Source organism: Centrocercus urophasianus, unplaced genomic scaffold (genome assembly GCF_019232065.1).
Source record: "Centrocercus urophasianus isolate 14NV4802_14NV808 unplaced genomic scaffold, USGS_Curo_1.0 seq_20, whole genome shotgun sequence".
NCBI classification, from domain to species: Eukaryota; Metazoa; Chordata; class Aves; order Galliformes; family Phasianidae; genus Centrocercus; species Centrocercus urophasianus.
In genome coordinates this window covers 6,116,383-6,138,200 of record NW_024884756.1, presented here as the reverse complement: position 1 = coordinate 6,138,200, position 21,818 = coordinate 6,116,383, and positions in this window count along the sequence as shown.

Genomic DNA, 21,818 nt, shown 5'->3' with positions numbered 1-21,818 from the left:
TAGGTCTTCCTTGTATAAATAATGAATAGATCTCTTTTTAAATTACTTAATGGTAAATGGACGGAAATTCTCTCTCTTCTCTGGTTTACATTTTTCTGAATACAATTGTTTGTTAAAGCAGTCACTACCTCAGCTGCAGGAACAAGCTGAACATGACTGAACATCTACTGCAACAGACTGATTTTTGATGACTTCGTTCTCTGGATAATGGGTCAAATTAATATCACTAACTTCTTCCTTTATTTGATTTTTTTTCCCCTAGAGTTAGATGGAGAATCATAATTTACTCACGGCTTACTCAAAAGATCTCTCAGATTACAAGGTATTGGCTTTTGAATTTTGTATGTATAAAAATCGCAAACCAAACTTTGCTTGCGGTTGCAAATGTGAAGTTGCATTATTGAGTTAGGAAATTGAACCAGAAAGAGACTGTGTGACTCGATATCTTGTGCAAGAAGTGGCACACCCTGTGGGTTTTTTGCATGTAAAAATGCACCTCAGCTGTGTTAAGCTTAAACATAAAAGTAGTTTGAAAATGCTGAAGTTACAGTGAACAGCATGTGCTAGGTCTACAGCATTAGTCCTGGGGATAAAATCTGCTTTGGAAAAAACCAAAAACTGTAACAAAAATGTTATCGAGACAAAATGATTTTTTAAAAGAAAATTCAAAAATATCTGAGTCTATTAACTGTTAGGAATAATCTTCAATGCAGTAAAAAAAAGAAAAAAAGAAAAAAAGAAAAAAGAAAAAAAAAAAAAAAAAAAAGAAAGAAAAGAAAAAAGAGAAGCCAAAGGAAAATTACTGATGTAAGAGCAAAATGAAGATGGCTACCATTTTATGCCGAAGATAACTTTTCATTAATTGGCTTTTACAAGGAATACAAATTTATAAAGCTAAATAACACTACAGAGCTCAGTAGAAATGCCATTTAAAGTTGGCTGCTTTGATTCAAATACATCATAGAAACACAGAATGGCTTGGGTTGGAAGGGACCTTAAAGATCTTGCAATTCCAATCCCCAGCTTTGGGCATGATTGCTATCTTTTCTTTGTTGGGAGCCCTAGGCAAGTACTTCAAGTGGGGCCTCATGAGGACAGAGCAAATGGGAACGCTCATTTTCCTCTCCCTGCTGGCCACCCCCCTTTTGTTGCAGCCCAGGATACTGTTGGCCTTAAAGGTTGCAAGCACAATTCTGGCTCACGTTCAAGATTTTCATCCCCAAAGTCCTTCTCTGCAGGGCTGCTCTCAAGGAGTTCTTCTTCCTGTACACATAGCTGGGATTGCCCTGATGCAAGTGCAGTATCTTGTATTTGGCCTTTTTGAACCTCAGTAAGGTTCATGTGGGCCCACTACTCAAGCCTGTGCAGGACCCGTTGGCATGCTTTCCTTCTGTTCTGTCAGCTGCATCACTCAGCTTGACATCATCTCCAAACTTGGTAGGAGTGCATTCCATTCCAGTATCACCGATAAAGATGCTAAAAAGCACATATAATCCTGGTATCCTTAGTGAAAAAAATAGTGAAATAAAAATTTAATTTTTATTTCAGAATACAAATTTTCCTCAAAAAAGGCCAGGGAGAATGCAGGAAAACTATGGAGCTTCAGTGGTGCCAGAATAAATCATTTCAATAAGCAGCACAAATGCACTAATTTTCATAGAATCATAGAATCACCAAGGTTGGAAAAGACCTAAAAGATCACCCAGTCCAACCGTTCACCTATTCCCAATAGCTCCTACTAAACCATGTCCCTCAACACAACGTCCAGCCTTTCCTTGAACACCCCCAGGCTCGGTGACTCCACCACCTCCCTGGGCATCCATTCCGTGCCTGACCACCCTTTCTGAAAAGTAATACTTCCTCATTTTTTGGCCACATTTTTTGGCCACAGAACAAGAAATTTTGGCCACAGAACAAGCAGAGAGCAGTACCTGAGCAAGATCATAACCTCCACTATCCGCAATTGCTTCAGATACAGCTGCAGGTACTTTCTTCAGGTCAGCTGAGAGTCAGTTCTCAGCATACTCCTATCTTTGCCTTTAAGTCGCATCAGCAGTGCTCCTACTGTTCTTTTTTTCTCTCAGCAGAGTGCAAAGAAAAGGCCTATGTTCTTGTCTCACTGCTGTAGATCAGCTACTTGTTGTCAGCCCTCATTAATGTCTTAGTATAAATTTTAAAAAGTGGCAGATCTGCACAGCAATGAGAACATAAATCCAGTGTTCTCAAAGAAACAGATCATGAGGGGTGTATGGAGAAAACACGTATGAAAAACCCCATTCTGGAGCAGTCAGCCTACAGAACCAAATTCTTGAAACTAAAAAGCATGATATGCACCCAGACTTTGCTACCATAGGAGACTCAAGCACTTCAAAGGATGGCATTTTGGGCTTGCAGAACTGCACTCCAAATGCACTAGCTCCAAATTCTCAGCAAAAACGAACACAAAAAACATTTACTGTACTTCTAACATGCTGAAAATTGCATTTTACTAAACAACAGTTCCAGAACACGGAAAATCAACTGCGCTGTTTTCAATATCTAATTTAGAAAATAAATGTATCTCAAGGAAACAGAACCCGAAGGTAAGCATGACGATCCGCAACAATGATTTTTCTGTTATTGTTCATTTGGTGCAAATATTTCAAGGTCCTTAATAAATGCAGTCCAAAACCACTGCAAAGATTTCCAGCACTAACTTTAGACAAGATCTCTTGACTTCAGCACTTAGAAGTTGTTTTTGTTTAAGACACTCCAGATGTGCGTTTGTCTGCAGGGAAGAAAAGAGTGGCAAATGCAATCTATGCCTGTTTTTGATCCTGGAAATTCGCAATACAAAAGAATATGAAGAAAACAGCGTATGTGTGTGGACTGTTTCAAAATGTGATTAACCAATCTTGAATTTCATGTGTATTTTCAAGTTCCTTTGAAAAATTAACCAAAATTTTAGCACATAATGTTAAAGCAACCAATAATGAAAGCTACATTTTTGTTCTGTTCATCAATCTCATAAATTAGAACAGAGAAATAAATTATTCCCCATGTATTATCTTAGAACAACTGTAGTTGATAGCTACTGTTAACTTTGTATGATAAGCATTATTTTAATATGAATTGTTGTTAGCTTGCTGGAAAAGCCACAGAGTTTATATTTGCTCCCTAGCTTAAGAGAAGACAGTAAAGAAGCAGAAGAACAAAATGGGTACAATCTTAAATTCATTAAACGTTACAGATACTCTCTCCCTTATGGTACTCCAGAAAACACTTTTTTATTGGGCACTGTAGGGAAATTAAAGGGACACCCTGAGGTATGTAGTGATACTAACAAAGGAACTTTACACTGGTATATAATTAATTGGTACATTGGTATTACACTGGTAATAAATTAGCTGTTACAGTTATGTAGTTATCACTCATAGCTGATAGAATCATTTATAGACACGGTCGAGCAATTTGAAATATATATACATCACCAAGAAGAAGAACAATCCACCAGAAGCAATATCTTACAAATACAGCTCACCTGGAGCTACATTAACCAAAGTTTTTTACAAGAAGTTTTTAAACAATAGCGACTGGATGGCTGCGTTATCTGCTTTTTAAATTCCTATTATTACTTGATAATGGTGTATTCTTATGAAAATGGCATTCCTTTTCTGTTGGTCTGGGTGCTAATGAAATGTCACTAGAATGAGGAGCTCCGGTAATCTGCTTATTACACATTTCTGTATCTAGTACTACAATTCAAACAGAATATTGAGAAGAAAAAGCTTAATGAAAATTATCTGTTTAAAATTTACTATTTGCAGTTGTCTTTAAAAACTCATTTGAAAAAAAAAAAAAAGGCGCACGAAGAAATAATGAAAATTGGCAGTTTAGAAATTACTTTCTGTCATGTGTTGGCAATCAATGGCTTGTTCTTAAAAACTGCTTGAACTTCTTATGAAGTACAATGTAATAACTTTAAGTGAAAGACACCCAAATTCATGCAGTCCAGCTGGCTTCCTTCCATATTACTTTACCCCAGGGACTTTAAGGAACAGCTGCTTGAGCAATGAAAGCTCTGCCAACAGCCAAAAGCTTCCAACAGTAAAAAGCCTCCTCATCTCTATTCTATCCTGACACAAACAGTTGTTGGCAGCTGTATTTGATAGGGGGAGAAGAAAGAAGCAAGAAAGTCACTGCAAGAAGCAGGTGCTGATGTAACAGTGTAATGCTGATTCCTGCTTCAGAAGGATGTGTAGAGGAAAGAAAATGTGTCCCTGTCCCAGCGAGATGGAAGCAATATCTAGGTTAACCACTGACTGTGTGAGATTCGATCATCTTCATGTAAATGGTTTCAGGGCTTAATCATATTCATATTCAGTCTGAAAAGAACTCACTGAAGTGTCTCTCGTGGCTATAATCCAGATTCCATTCTTGTACCATGCACTGTGTCAGGCATCACAGTCTTGTAGAAAAACGAGCACTAGTGAGAGCACCAGCCTTAGAAAGTTATTCCATAATACTCCTTATTCCAGATTTGCAGGACTAAGGACTAATCTGAATCTCATAAAAGAATATGCATGTGGCTCTCATTTGCTATATAAATTCATCAGAAATTTTCAGTATGCTTTCTCTTTTCAGAGATGTTATCAATCTGCTTAAATTTCCACTGTATGCGATATAGAGGGCTCTAAAACCCAAAAAGCATAACTGCACTAATCAAGATACAATTAATATTCACTCGCCTTCATCCAAATATCAATATACTAAAACAGTGTAAGTAACAGCAGTACTTTTCAATCTTGTTGAAAGTATTTTTCAATCTTGTTGATGGCATAACTGTACACGATTTTCAAATATTTTATAGAATCACAGAATTGCATGTGTTGGAAGGGACCTCTGGAGAACATCTAGCACAACCCCTCTGCTAAAACAGTTTCCTGGAGTAGGTTGGAAATATATAGCTTTGATATCAATACGAGTGTTGTGACAGAAAAGGCAAAAACAGGTGAATCTGGGTACATTTAAGTGGCATTCAAATAATTGATGCTATCAGACAAGATAAGAATGAGAGACTATAAATAGAACAACCACTCTGCTACAAAAGAAGGGTGAGCAGTAAAGCCAAAAAGAAGATAAAAAGCATAGAGGTATCCTTTTTGAGAGGGAGGGAGCAATGGCGTAAAAACAACAAACGTAGTCAAGGAAAATCAGAGAAGACAGAAGTCAAGTCCACCTTGGTTCTAATTTTTGTCAAAGAGATCTCAAAAGCCATCACCCTTATCTCAGAGACCAAGAACCATCAAGGATTTCACCATCAGTCCAAAATAAATGGCATTATCACCAGCAGGCCAAAATGTAGCATTGTGTCCTTAATGCTGATACGTGTTAAAAGACTTCAAATGTTCAAGGAGTTTGTTGTTAACGAGTGAAGTAGCTAAAGGTCAATCTTCTAAACAGTCACACTGCAGTAATCTGTAATTCCATATACGCATTCAGCGGCAGCAGCACTATAATGGAGATACATTAGAGAAATTATAGAACATACAGCCTAGCCCTTAGTAAGCCACTTAAGAGAATAGCAAAATGCAAATAGCCTGACTATTCCCACTAAATGCTTACACCTCTTCCTCGTTTTTAAGTCCCAGGTTTACTAAGGAAATTGAACATAGGCACTTAATCACAAAAGCAAAAAAAAAAAAAAAAAGAATTGGAAGAAGGGCTGCACTGAGTCTGTAACTATGGTCTGAAATGCTTTTCAATCTGCAGTAGCCGCAACTACTAAAATGACAACATTATGTTTTTGTGAGAAAGTTGAAAGGGAAGTTTTGCTGTAAGAACTCAGGGCAGAGACATTTAAAGACCTTATTTTGATTTCCATTTCTTGCTTCTTTGCTTTTTTTGGAAATTCTCCCAGGACATTTCGGGTTGGTCTCTTTACACTTCCTCAATTGGTCTGTGGGGATTTCTAAAATCCGGGCTACAAATGAAGACATGTATTTATGAGCACATCTAACACTGGGCAGTAGTAATCTGAAGGAAAATTTGATGTGCTTATATTAGTCAGAATCACACAATTTACAGAGCAGTTTTGGTGGGCTGAAAAACAATAAAACCTCTGCAGAAAGTACATAGACACTTCTCGCCAGTCTTCATGTCTTTATGCAGAGGTCTGACTCTGTAATTTGAAGACTAAGCAGCAAACCTATTAACTCCGCTCATTCATTGTTATTTCCCAAAGCTGCATTTAAACACAGAATGTTAAACTGGAAAGAAACCAAACAAAGTCACTTAGCCTATCTACGGCCGGCGATGAGAAAACCTGTAAGTGGCTAGACTTTAAAAGAAGAAATTTGTTTCAACAACATGCAAAGGCTTAAAAAACTTCTGTATTCTGCTGCAGGAACTAATGGGCTAACTGGCAAGCCAGGGCTCAAGAAGTCTCCTCCTCTGTACTTCTACAGCATTCTTTAATTTGCCATCTTGGCCACTTAATTCCTTCCTTATCTGTTCATGTGCCAGTTACCCTTTCTCTTACAAACTCTTCACAGTATACTTGTTGCATGTGGCACAAGAATAGAGACCCTAGATGCTCCATTAATACTATGAAATGCCACTGGCAGCAGTTAAGCTGTGTCTCATTAACGACCCCCAATATATGTATATCAGTTTGGCTTATATTGAATGACAGAATACAAACTGAAGATCATGGCTCATTTTCAGTTTATTTGATATAAAAGCTGCGATGAGTGCCACATTTTCATGTAGTAAAACAACTACATACAAGCCTACAGCAGCTTTACTTGTTCTGAAAATCCATTTACAGACTTAATAGCCATATCATATTTTGTGGTTCTTAACAAAAAAGCACCTCTTTCAGTTGTGCCTTTTAGCCAGATTTACAAACTAGCATGAAGTATCCTACAAATGGAGCTTTAGACAGGAAGGAAAAGCTCTTTCCTTTCTCTGTGTGGTAATTAAAACTTAGTCTTCAAAGCCAGCTCAGTTTTTTCAACTTGTTTTGAACTGTGCCTAGCATAACAAGCACCACAGTCTCCAGTTGAAGTGCCTATGCTTCATCACAAAAGGAACTAATAGATATAAAACACATTGAATAGATATTAATTTGTCAAATAGCTTAGGATAATATTTCTGTTCCCATAAGAAGGAGGCTCGAAAGGAAGTCATTCTGGCTTAAACAGGAGTTTATCATATCCCACTTCCTTCTGAACTGTGTAGTGATTTTTCTTTGTATGGCTACTTGATTTATGGCAAAGTACAGCAGCTAACAAGGCTGAATCTTGGGAGCATCAGAGGCTCCTCTCCGAGATTTTAACTCCATTTTCACTATGGTCAACAGCATCCATGTAGCAAACATTTGCAAAGAAAGTAAATCAAACTGTTCAACAGATAAAATTAAGGTAATCACAGCACTTAAGCCTGCTTTCATGAGGAAGACATTCACTTCCCACATTTTGAGGGTGTGCCGTCGCAGTGAACAGGAACAAATTACAAAAGCAGCAGGTTTAGTCCTTTTCTCACTCATTCTGTGGTAGTGAGGAAGATATGGCTTATGCCAGTGTATCTAATGCCTGAACTTTAAACTCATACCAACATTAAGACATCTCTAACTCAATCATCTGTATTTTTGTCAGATAAAAAGCACAGATGTGATACTCAATAGAAAGTATTCAGCTAACTTAGCAAAGAGTTGGATATATGTTCTGTAACATGGCATGGATGGGGCTGATACATACAATTTCCCATGGAAACAGAGAAACTGTGGATGCTCCATCCCTGAAGGTGTTCAAGGCCAGGTTAGATGGTGCACTGGGCAAGGTGATCTGGCAGGTAGCAACCCTGCCCACAGCAGGAGGGGTGGAACTTTATGGGCTTTAAGGCACCATCCAACCCAAGCCATTCTTTGACTCTGTAAAACTTCTGATTTACAATAACTATCAGCAGTTGCTCATTTTTCTAACGCTTTCTTACAAACATCTCTTTGAAAGGGGATATCCTGCATGCACAACTTTATTTCTTTTTACAGAGTATTTCAGCACACAACAAAATTACACCTTGTTACTTGAAGAAGGTTTGAAGCAGTAGACCTACAGCTCAGACATATCCTCAGTAAACTCAGCGCATCCTGAACCCAGCTTATTGGTTTATGCAGCAGCTACTATTAATGTTCCCTAGGAAAGAACTTAAAGCATTGTGCATTCACTGAACTGTACTTCACTGGATGCTATCGCTTCCAGAAATCTGTGCACCACGCCAGATTTGGTTGGTAACAAAAAGTTCATCAAATAAATCACATCAGTGAGTACCTTTGTTTCTAAGTACCTGTCATCCTCTGGCAAAGTTGAATCGTGTCTGCACTGAGATAGGCAGTATCTTAAATCTTAATGATTTTTTATACTACATTTTGAAGATATTTTGGAACTAAATGTCTGCTCAAGCTGAGGGGAAATCCTCAAAACAAGAACACATAGGAAGAAATAAAGAATACAAAAATTATTACTGAGGCAAAGTTATCAAAGATCTTTTGAAGACCTAACAGAAAGATTAGCTGAGAGACCAGAAAGCTTTTGAAGAGAAAACAAATGGGCGTGTTTCTGTAGCAAGGAGTAAAAAGTCAAGGTATTTTATTATACACACATATAATACACACAAGACAGAGCTGGGAATGACCAGCTAGAATGAACTGATGACGCAGTAAAACAACTTCTATCCTTCAGTATCTGGTGTAAGGAATGCAGCTGAAGAATGGTTCTGAAATGTATTATTTGGGAGGCTAAAAGCAAAACAAGTCTCAAGTACTAATGTAGATTCTCCTGGGCCTTTTGTGGCAAAGACAACCTGTAGAAATCTTTCACTTTCCATTTGCTTGCTTTATCTTCCAAGCAGAAGCCACAAATACATTCAGAAAGTGTTTACAAATATAAAATGAGTTCTGGAGAATAAGAATACAACTAAAAAAATGTGTTACTGGTCACAGTTCAGTAAAGAGAACGTTGAAGTTATAGTACAAAGCTGACCAGCTATTACTTGACGGCAGTTAAAGTCCTGCAGGATCTACCTCTCATGAGAACCCTCTTAAAAAGGAGATGGAGAGTTACCTCTGAACTCAGAAAAAAATCACCAAAAATTGAACTGTTTCACCTGAGAAATTGAGATGAAACTCTTCAAATGCCACAGCAGCTAAAACATAGAGAAAGTGCAACCTCTACAGCAGTAACCTTCTCTAAAAAGAAACAAAAGTCTCTGAACTTAAGAGAACCATATGTGTTCTTCTCTTTACTGTTACACATTTAAAACTAAAGTAATGGCAGTAGAAATTTCCTGTTTTACTTTTATACCTTGTATTATTCATATTATCTTCTAAACCAGTTGGGGTCGATTTAGCCACGTGATAACACCGCTTTCGTGTCAATACAAATTTAATGGGTATCCGTATTCCAAACCTAGATATTTAATTGTGACACTGACAGGCCATTTTGTTCATTGGTCCAATTATATCCCAAACAAATCTCACCTGAAATTAACAAGACTCCATGATGCAAGAGAAGTTCTGTCTGTATACAAAACCACCAAAAGACAACTTAAAAACAACAGCTACAGCAGAAAAGCAACAGCTGATGGCCCCATCTGGTCTCTTACCAGACCTACCTGTCTAGGATAAACAAACTACCCACATCACAGGGTAACAGTCTCCAACAGAGAACAACTAAGTCATACTTAGAGACTTTCAGAGGGCATTTAGGCCAACTTCTGGCTCAAATACACATTTACCTTAAAGCATACGCAAAGTAAATTCCTAGTTAACTTTCACACTTGTTCATTTCTTAGTAGTTGATACATATAAGACTGTGTGTAAAACTGGCAGTAAAAGGATGTTCCAAAGAAAATTCTTTTCTGCTCAGGCTGCCTAGTGTGGTATGACACCTGTTCCTTTGAGCTTGTGAATTAATTTGTCAGCAGGAAAAGGTATGTCATTGCAACAGCTGAAGAACAGTGCAAAGAGCTTACAGTGGGAAGACTGCAAGAAGGTTTTTTTTTTTTTTAATTAGCAGCTGTTTTTATAAAAATAAATATGAATCTGAAAGACAATTTTAAACACACACATAAAACAAAGAACTAGGAATTCCCTACTTTGCAAAACAAAAGATAGAAAATCTCATGTTTGATGCTGCAGACAGAAGTTTAAAACCAGAAATGTTTCCTTTTGACTATGTCCTATTTGTAATCACTCTCAAAATAAGGTTTGGTTGTTGTTCTTCACATCTTTCAGCTAGGGACCAAGATCAGAGCAAACAAGCTAAGGAGGTAAATGAAGTTGTAGTTTACAGTTCACAGGGGAAAGGCTGTGTTTGCTCTCATATTTTGAGAGTCTTGGTCACAAGAAAGATGTTCTGAAGGAACTGCATGTTCAGGCTGCTTTCTTAAGAAAAAACCACTGCTGGGAAAAGAAAAAAGACTGAGACATTTCTCAGTGGTGAATCAATTACAAATGTAAGGAAAAGTATTTCCAAACAAGAGGAGGAAAGAGAGAAGGAACCCTCAGTTCACTTAGAGAAACAGGACCTAATTAACAACATCTCATCGAACCTCAGTTATGAGTCTGCATGATATTCAGGTTCAAAAACATCATATCTTAAACATAAAGCACCACGATGATCATAAGCAAGTACTAGATTGATTCATGCAAGTGTGGGAAAAAGAAAAGTGTGGGAAAACCCAAATGAGAGGCACAATGAAGCTTGTGCTGACCTTTATTTCAAGTTCCCAGGAGTAAATACAAAATGAACTGTAGCTTACTTTGTGTCAAATTTGTATGATACTCCACATTTGATGTGTGAACTCTGCTGTACTCAGTAACAACAACTAAAAAAGTGAGGGTACAGTCTCTGTTTAAATATGCAGTAACTGTAAAACAAAATCTATTGAAGTGTACGCTGTTTTTTCAGCATTGCAGTGCCCAAGAGGTTTTTTCTTTCACTGATTTTCTCTCCCTCTGTCTCTCTTTTTTTCCATTTCTTTTGGTCAGGATTTTCAACAGAATACTGAAGTAAACCAAACAAAACTGAGTGAAAGGGAGGAACCGGGCCGCCATAATACACTGTTCTCCATAAGGACTGCATACAGCCTTCTGACATTTTTACACACACCAGCAATGTCCGAATTATTTCCTGTGGTTGCGTTAATTAAAGCTGTATTTCTTAAAGTACACGTGGTGCTGCCTAGAAAACCACTTCTTCCCCCAAAATACTGCATTTTATGTATTCTGTGATTTTAGCTCTAAGAAAGCTCACGTAAAAAATGTTCTTAGAAGACTGAAAACACAAAGGCACAAAAAACAGAGAAGCCATTGCCACAGCACTGCAAAGCCACTCAGTTGTGTGTTGAAATTCTAAAAGTCCCGAAGTGCTGCCAGATGTACAAGATTTGAAATCCATTTATGATATATCAAGGAGAAGATCCAAGTCTCATGGATGCCTACAGACAGATAAAGAGAAATAACTCGAGTTACTCCAGAACAAGAAGGAGAAAAGAGGTTGAGGTTTCCCCACAAGATGGTTAGCAGATATTTCTATTATCTTTCTTGCATCATAATAATTTACCACTAACTGAAACCAAGTCTTTGCAATCACCTAACATTTGAGACCCCCTCTAAATCTGGAGAAGCCTTTCCAAATCTATTCTATCACCAAACATGGAAGACGTCACCTTCTCAGTCACATCATCCTCTTCTGCCATAAGAAGTAGAGCCTTAGCCATTTCATTAACACCGTCCATGGCTTTTTTCACAAGCATTGCCAAAAATGCACTCCTCATCCTGGATCTGCGCACTCAGAAATAAACGAGCCAAGAATGTACAGAACCTCCTAATCTGTCAGGTTCTGTAGAGATCATCCAGAAAAAAAATGCCCCTATTGTTGTACTATTACTGTTTCAAGGCTTTTTCCCAATGAGCATTCTAAAAAGGGCAATGACATTTGTCTCTTCACCACAGAATTAGAGGACAGCATCTATACAGGACGCTGACAACCTAAAAATACTGGCATAAGCAGGGTTAATGCCTCAGCTTTAAAAAGCACTGTTTTGTGTACTTTAGCCTGGCTAGCTGATGCCTTCGAATCACTTTTAGTTGGTTCTCTAGAGATACAGAATGTCTCATGTTCTGTGAATTTCACTGCTTGATAACTTGACCACATCCAGGAATATGTTACCAACCTACTTATACTAAGTTTTACATCATGGTTTTTATAATTACATATCCGCCAGCAAAGCACAAAACAAGAAACAATATGAAAATTATTTTCTTAGTAATTGCCCAGCGTTTTGATGTATTTCAACAATTGTGAAGACCATTATTGAAAAGCAGTAAAATCATTTAAAAACATCACTATTTATTATTATTATCATCAAGATTGATAATTATTTTAAAACAATCAAATAAAAATCCCCATAATGAGGATTTCTTTTGTCAACACACACACGTACACAGTATCACTCTTCTCACTGAGTGGGATATCAGCATTTACAAACTGAAAAGGTCTTGAGCCCCCTCTTGTGACAAACGGTCAGAATACAGTTTCACAATGGAAGTCGCTCCAAATCGCGCAGTACCACAATCCAAAAAAATTCCTTTAGAAAGATTATAGCTCAGAATGAAATTCCTTAGATTGAATTATCACTTGATGCTATTTTACATTAAACGTATTCATAATTGTAAAATAAAAAACGGATAAATCTTCAGTTCTGCAGAATATTAAAAGGCATCTGTTGGGAAAGATTTATTACTTTTGATCTGTTAGAAAGGACTCCACATTTTCATAGTGGGTTACCATTTACAGAACCATGCATCTTTCTGGAAAATGCTCTCACCAACGCACAACCTATTGCACAATACAGCCAAGCCACCTGAAAAAGTTTGTACTGTGACTAGAGGTCCTTATCCCTACCACAATATCCTTCAATGCAGCTAGGAGGTGACATAGTAAAGCTATTTCTTTAATTTGCAACGTTAGAGGTGCTAAGTTATCCCTATATCAATATTCTACACCAAGGCAAAGTGGACACAGCGACACTGCAGTCTCACAGTTTAGGTTCTAGCAAAAGAAGCATATTTGATGGGAGACCACGCTTTTTTTTCTTTAAGATATTCTAGTACCAATAAAACAAAAAAAGAGAGACATTGCCCTGTGATGAGTATGTTGCTATAGCATAATCAATACAAATGGAATTATGAGTCAGGGAAGAATGTCTCCAAATCATCAGGTCTTTCCGAAACACCATTTTCTGAAACAGAGCAGATTGTCCTGTTCCTGTAATTGAATCAATGAAGTGTTGATTAACCACTTGAATTTCCAGACAAGTTCCTACCATGGTGACAGCCTCAGAAGTGACAGAAGATAGTCTTACAGCAGACGTGTGAATTACTGTACTGGTTTCCTCAACACTCACCTGCCTGCGTAATACACAGAAATAATTTAATCACGGTAACAAACACATAGAAATTCAGCACAGCAGGGATTTACTGCTTTGTGGCTTTCACACAGTTTATCACATAAAAGAACTGAGACTCCTGAGAACTGTTTACAAGTAAACTATGAAAATCCTCATGGTGACTAACAGGATGAACTGTACCCTTTGGAACTCATCTACCTTCAAACTCGCTGATGCATTTGTATAATGCCAAAGAAACTCAGCATAAGTTAATAGTTTTCATTAAATATTGTTTCAATGTAAGAATTTTAATCACTTTTGGTGAATTACAGGTTCAAATTTGGTTCCCTCCAAGAGGCAAAGAGCATCTACAAGCACAACAGATCATCGACTACTCAAAATTAAAGTCATAAAAACGAAAAAGTTTCTATCTAAGGATGCCAAGAGCACGTTCAGGAGCAAAACTATTAACCACAGAATAGAAATAATGATCTCAGATTTGGAAATATTACAGTTCACATCACACATAAACTAAAGGACATGAATATATTTGTAGAAAATCAGACCAGAAGAAAATATTCCAAACACCACACCTAATTCATCAAACTATTACTGAAAATCCCAGGGCCTGACACAGGGGCTGAGATTGATGAAGGTCATCATTAATAACCCAAGAGGCAGGACAAAACATAACCTCAGCAATATTACAGATGATAAAAATCCAGGAGGGGTGGTTGATGGATCAGCTGGTTGTACGGCTGCTGGCTCCAGAAAGGCAGACAGGAATGTCAAGTTCAACAGAGGGAAATGCAGCCTCCTACAGCTGAGGAAGAATAATCCCATGAACCACCAGCAGATGCTGACTGTGGGAAAGACTCCGAGCATCCTGGTGAACAACAGGCAGAACATGGGAAAAAGGGGCCTTGCAGCAAAGGTGATCGACAGCGTCCCGTGCTGCATTAGGATGAGCACAAAATTATAAACAGATACAGGAAAGCAAACCCTGAGTCACTATCAGAACATAATGACAGAACTGAACAAATACGTCACTGCCAGTGTTTAGTGAGAGAATTTAATCTACAGTGATAAAACTCAAGTCCCCCTCCTTAGGGACAGAGTCTAAACAGGTGAGGCAGGGAAGAGGAGAAAGGAAATACGACCATCAGAAAACTGAGGCGCAGAGCAATAGCACTCAGGAAGTTTTTAGAAGAGCCAGGATAATTAGAATCTCCACAAGTCTATCACTGAGCCACAAGATCACCTGGCTTTTTAAGCCTTAAAATAGAATTTATTTTTTCTTACCTCTAAATCAGTATCTTTGACAGGAAATATTTTCTGTTTTCAGGATTTGCTGGAGATTTTCACAGATTCAATAATTCCCTTTGATTCCCAGAATCTTTGATCCTATCTCTCAGACAAGTTTTCTTCTTTTTTCTTTTTTTAAAGAGCTTCTTTGGAATAAAATTTCATGATGCTCACAGTATTTAAAGACTCCTGGGATAAAGTGATTGTAAAACACACCTTGGAAGCAGATATAATCGATTCTCAAGCAAGGCAGGGAGCATCTGTCAAATTGAATTCTAGAGAAAAAAAAATATTTACCTTGTGAACTTCGTGGGCTTAAGCACAATGTAGACATGTATATATCAAACAGGATGAAGTTAAACATGTAGCTCATTCCAAAAGTAATGCCTCCTACTTATTTCCATGGAAACTGATCCAAAGAGCACAATAACACCAGTTGATAGAGCAAATGCTCAGATACAAAATTCTATTTTTCGACACAGTCACCACCACTAACTTTGCATTTTTGCCCACAATGAACAACCTGTACCAGCAGAGGTGATCCACTGTTTCACAGCTGCTGTGACAGCATTGTTGGTAAGAAAATGTTGCCATGACATCCATCTTGGCCTGCACAGGTGGAAGTCAGAAGGCACCACATGCAGTCTACACGCTGGGGGTGGTAGGACAGCCCAGCCAAGATTGGCAGTGTGCTCCATGGTCTTCATGCTGGTATGGGGCCTGGTGTTACCATATTTCAAGAGAAAGATTGTGTAATGGTTTTATGATCTTTGTTACTGGTGTTCCACATCGTAACATCACATCGTGCATTGGGAATTTAAGAATTGAAGCTCCAGTTCCACAGACTGTCAATATTTCCAGGCACCTAGTTCTCATTAAAGAATACATATCCCAGAAAACTTTTACTGCTCTGTTTCCCTTTTCTGTTTAGAGGGAAAGATAAAACTGCTCACAAGTCACGAAACAGTGACAAGCTGATGGAGACACTCTTCATTTTATCATGTAACAGCTTGCATGGACGTCTAGAACATGTCTTGTCTTTCACATCACTGCTGAAATGCATCACTCACCTCCTTATTGTGTTCACATCCACTGTTTGGTCTCCGTAAGCATTCAGCAAGCATCCATGAATGTCAGTTTTTTCCACATGGAGGAATTCAATGAGACAACCCTTGTTTCATGCACACTTCCATTTCAGCACACCCGTCTGCTGCCATCTGTCACACAGCACCAATGTGTAACAGAATATTGATGGGAAGGTTCAACATCTACTGCCATACCGCCATCCACCTCTAATATCATGGATCAACAGAATGAAATAGGAGACATAACTTTTGGATCAGATTCATGAGAAGGAATACCTAACCCCAGGATAGGCATAGAAGTCCTGGCTTCTCCAGAAATTAGAAGGGCAGCATTTCACAGTAACTTCCAGTGGAATGGAATAGGAACGGTGGAGGCATTCCCCATTCCTAATGCCCAAATGATGCCAGTACATGGGAATAATGACAAAATCTCCCTGAAGAAGAAAAGGAATCAATCATGGAATTTGCAATTAAGATACTCATCTGAAAAAAGAAATGTGTAAGATTAAATGTTTTCCACTTACTTGCAGTCTGTGCAGTGAATGTGAACAAAAGGTTTATTAAAAAAAAAAAGAGCTGGAAGTTGCACAGTTACAAACACACAAAATAAAAAGTAACCTAAATCACCTTCATATTGTCTGGCCACAGAAATCTTGACTTGAAACAGGCTTTCAGAAAGAGAGGCTCGGAGTTCCCTTTCCTGTATGACTTCATGTAATTTCAACTCTGAAAATGAGATGCTTCCTATGCTTAAGAAATGCAGATTTGACCTTCTTAAGAGGTGAGAGCTGAAACTGTGTTATCCTCTTGCAAACTAAAATCAGAATTGAGCTCTAGCAGTGTTCAAAACTGCTTCATGTTAAAGGGGAAATAATCCACTGCTGCCTGTACTCTTCATGGTAACAGTTTAGAGATGAAGATGGATGATGAAACATACATTCTCTCAAAATTAACAAAACTTCCAGAAGCTTTTATGTACTCACAGAAAAGAAGAAGCTCTCTCTGTTAAAACACAATAAAATGAAATAAAAGGCACTCAGTGCCTCAAAGAACATAAGAAAAAGTGCCCTATTACATAACAGTTATTTGTAAAGACTATTCATACAGCTGGATCCTGCCACATGGTGTGAGAACTGTCACACTATGGATACGCTGTTTGAGATGCTAGGCATGCTAGCAAGGATCTGTACAAGGTGGTCTGCATTAAAGACGGAGGAAACGGTGTCATTTTGCATTTTGTAAGTGGAGGAGGAGGACCGAAAGCACTTGTACAAAACAAAAGGCAAATCAGTATCAGACCGGCTCTGGAACTGTTGAAAAGTCAAGCATCACCTCATAAGAGCAAAATGACACACAAAACATCATGTAACGGGTTGGCTCATACCTGCAGAAGGGAAGGGTCTGTTGTATTGGATACGTAATAAGCAATTATAACACTATCCCTCATTTGCTAGCTACAAGGCTTGTGAAAAACGTGTGTTTAAACTACGCACAACGTGGCTGCTGATGCACACCATTTACTCTAAGTCTCTTTTCTGAAGCCTGCTTGTTAAACAAGCTCACAAACTCCTGCAATTTACAGCCATACCTACAAACACACAGGGACCAACACACCCCATACCGGCAAAAGGGCCAGCAGGAACCGTCACTGAAACCACAACTGCACGCCCCTCAGTAAAACCCCTCCGGCCACAGGGCCTTTCTCAGCAAAAAAAAAAAAAAAAAAAAAAAAAAAAAAAAAAACCAAACCGAAGAAAAAAGAAGCAGGTAACGGAACAGGTGCATTTCGAGAAAAGAAGCAGCGAGTAACAAGGATGAGGCGACGACCTTCTGTTTTCTGCAGATCCCTCCGTAGGCGAAAGAAGCAAACGCTGCTTGAGGAACCGGAGCAGCCGTCACGACCGTTACAACGGTTGGAGCGCGCCCGCGTGCCGCCTTAGCGCCTGTCGGAGCTGCGCGCGCCGCCCGCCTGCTGCCAATCGGCCGCTGCAGGGGCGACGCGGTGCCGGCAGGTGGCGCTGCAGCCCTCAGCAGCCGCCTGCTGCCGCTGGGCACAGCGGCCGGATAGTGCGGAGAAACGGGCAGGGAGAGACGGCAGGAGGGGGACCGGCCCCTTCGGTTTGAACTCATTTTAGTAAGTCAGAAACTAGCCTGTGTTTCTATCGCAGCAACGTTTCAGAACTTTCTGAAGGTCTGTACAGGTGCAAGTAGCTTCAGAAGACAACGAGTTGGATTTCATCTCACCAACAGCATCCACAGACACCATCCCAATGACCCCATGGCGGCGGGACTGCAGTGCGACCGATGTTGTGGCATCAGCACTACACCTAGATGGAGCTCCAGATTAATAGGCCAAAGGTGGTTGCTAACAGAGCTATTTTCTATCCTGCATCGCTTTCCCATCGCTTTAAGGAGAGTTCTTCATTATCTCACTGAAATTTTTACTGCAATGTCAGCAATCGGCTGCAAGATCAGCCTCCTAAATGAGAAGCAAAAAAACCATTTAATTGCAGGCATCATGAGTTATGCTAAAACCGTTTAATTTATTCTTTTGTATCTCAAATGTAAGCTGTCACTGATAGCTTCATGGCTTAAAAACATCTCAGATTCTTCTTTGCCTCAGACAACATTGCAGATTAAAACCTGCATACTGCAAAAAGCTTCTCTGGTACTTAAAAAGGAATTTACATCATCTGCGGGCTGAAACATAGCATATTTATTTGACATACATGGTCCCTTCTGCATTTGGAGATATAGAGTTCCTGTAAATGAGATACATGCAAAAAAGTTTAGATGTTTGCATTGATTTTTGCTAGATGCTTCTAAGTTGGGTCTTGAGGAAAGAGAAGCTGAGGGTGTACTGCAGCAATCGCACCAAGAACACAAACAGAGCAAACTCCCTTCTCACAAATGTGGTACATCAAGGGAAAGAACTGATGAAAAGCATGTTTGTCCCATTTGTCAGCAGTTCTTCAAGAAAACGCATCCCATCACTTACTGCTTCACTTACTGTTCATTGCATCACTTACTGTTCATTATACAATTACAATAATAATTACTTGTTCTTTGCCTTGCTACTTTTCTAGTTGCAGATTTACAAGACCTTGCTAGCTTCAGTACACAAGAATACAGCTGTTGTAGTTCCTCACTCTTAAAAATTTGGCAATTCTACAAGCTAAACTCTGAGGGGAGGAGGAGGAGGAAAACAAAAGCAGAGGCAGCTCAGTATTGCTTTGTGATTTTTCTAACATGCTTGTGGAAGTATTTCAGAAATTCGTCATCTTTTCTCTAACAACATTCACATAAAATGTATGAAAAATCGGACCGAGCACCAAGATGAAAATGACTGTAGCAAAGTGCCCACTCGGCAGGGAGGCTCCTTCTGAAAGAATTTATGAACTCTCGCCAGCTTTTGACCACAACAGAGAAAGCAAAACTAGATAAGCACCTCAGAATCCCCTGCAATAACTGCAGAGTATTTCCAATTGTGGTGAAGTGCTGCAAGTAGGTATTTTTAAATAAAGATTGAGACAGCTACGTCTTTGTTTATTCCTCTCTTTTTTTTTAATCAATGATCTGAACTACAGAGTAGACAATACACATCCATACAATTCTGTAATACGTATTTGGAATCTTCCTTTTCTAAATTAAAGTCTTATTCACTACTGCACCGTACAACATTAACTGCTTATTACCCTAACTCCTTGTTCTGTAGACATGATTTCTTTTTCCTCTTAATTGTACGGAGTGTGCTGGATTTTGTTATTTTTCACGTTTTTCTTTTTAGACAAGTACCAGAAAAGTTTTCTTTTTATCTCCTACCCTGAGCTATGCAATATTACCTCTCTTCTATTTAAACGAATCATACAGGCGTTACACACTGAACTATACTCATTTTGCTCCCTGCTAAGTAACTACAGAAAAAATAGTGAGATAAGAAAGAAGTAACACCTTGAGATACAAGCTCAGTTATCCTCTGCACGCCTGCCTTGTATTATGACACCCTTATGTGGGCAGTTGTGAATACATTAGTTAACTTAACCTGCCTTTCTAACTTGTTTTTGCAACTAACTGCTTACCTTCTCTGAGAGGCACGCCTGAGACAAATGCAGGCTGACGGAAGTCTGTCAACAAGTTTTTATCCAAATAAATCCTACAAGAAGACTGTTAAGAGTCCAGGCCTACAATTGAAACACAAAACCCATTAAATCAAGGAGCTGAAAGCACACGTACATACAGGTCTACAGAAAGCCGGTTCCCTTAGACCAGCTTTATATTCACTCTGCAGCATCAGAGCAGTGAAAAACATCAATCAGTTCAGATTACCATAACAACCATAAACAAATATACGTTTAAGAGGTTAATTTTTCTGTCACTTTGTGTCAGAATCTCTAGAAATACCAGTTCTTGAGGTTTGCCATTCCTGGGAGTTGTCTTAGAAAAAAGAAGTGAGAATATCTTCATGTTCAAACTGAAGTAAATGCTTTCTGTTCCAGGCTTTGCAAGGGTCCAAGTAAGAGATTTCACTTAAGAAGGCTAATTGTATTTGCCACACCAAAAACATTTAGGAAACAAATTCAATCAACTGTTCTCAGCTACTTTTTTTTTTTTTTTTTAATCACAAGGGCACTTTATCTTACAGAATTCCATTTATCTCAATTATTTTGCACAAAAGAGAAATAAGAAATGGAAATGGTATGAACTGCTTTCAGAACCATCAGATGAAAGAGGAACATACGAAAGCTTTAACCTAGCAAACTGTTCCAAAGAAGTATTACGCCTTCAAGGGAAGTAAGAGCTCGTCTTCTTCTGCACCATCTACTATAACAAACAAAAAATCTTCTCACAACACTCTCTTAAACAGCATCCGAAGAAATAGTAAATACTGTACACAAAAGGATAAACATTTTAATAAGAACATATAGCAATATTTCTAATAAAGCAACAAGTCAAACTTCAGAAAAGTCACACAAACTACTGCAAAAATTCAATAACTTACATTATGCAATTGTTCAGGCTAAAGCAACATACTAGTTGATGTTCTTGGAAGTTTAAGGGTTGGTAAGATGTTGGAAATCTCCAAGTAATTTTGTCAGGACAGTATCTCTGATTAAAGCAGAATTTATTCACGAATGCAATGGCGGGCGTCCCACAAGCAGGAGCGCGCCTATGGACGCATCATAACAGCCTTTAGACCCTGTTTTCTCTCCCCTTGCCTTCTCCCCCTTCCCCTGTTTTCCCACTGGCTGCGTACTCCAGGTTCACAATCTTATCAGAAGGTTTTACATTTGTTAATTACTTGTTAATTTGTTTGTTATCTGGTGTCGGTCCTGTTGTCTCCAAGATGTCTCAACATTTATGTTTTACATAAATACAAGAATACATTCTTGTTCATACTGATACGGCGATTCTGTTCAGAGTCCTTGTTAAACAAAGAGTACGGAAGGGAGGTGCCCAATCTTCCTCAATACCTTCTTCAGGCACTCCCTGAGGCATGTAACGAGTCATCCTTTTAAATTACACAGAATAATGCTGCAATGTGTGTGACATATTCTCAGCACTGGCTATACATAAGTTGTAACTAGCTTATATATATTCATACATACTACTTTACTTATTTACCAAATATGTGTTGTTGGGGAAGATTTACTTAGGGGATTACCAATGAAAATTTATCAGAGAACCCCAATAATGTAGAAAGGCTCCTAAAAAGATCTATTAGTTCTAATAAATGACCCAAATGGTAGAGAGGCCATGAAATCAACAAAATTCTTATTTTGTGTCTGATGCAGAAACAACATTCAATTCCCACAAGATCAGTAGCACAGAAATGATTTGCACAACAGCTCTGGTTTAGCAGACTGACTCAACTATCAATTACAAAATTTCAGTCAAAGGCAAACTTTTCATTCTCAAGCATCCAGCTTTAGTTCCTACTTCTCCTAATGCACTCATTTTTGTTTTGTTTTAGGACTAGTTGTACCCCACACAACACTG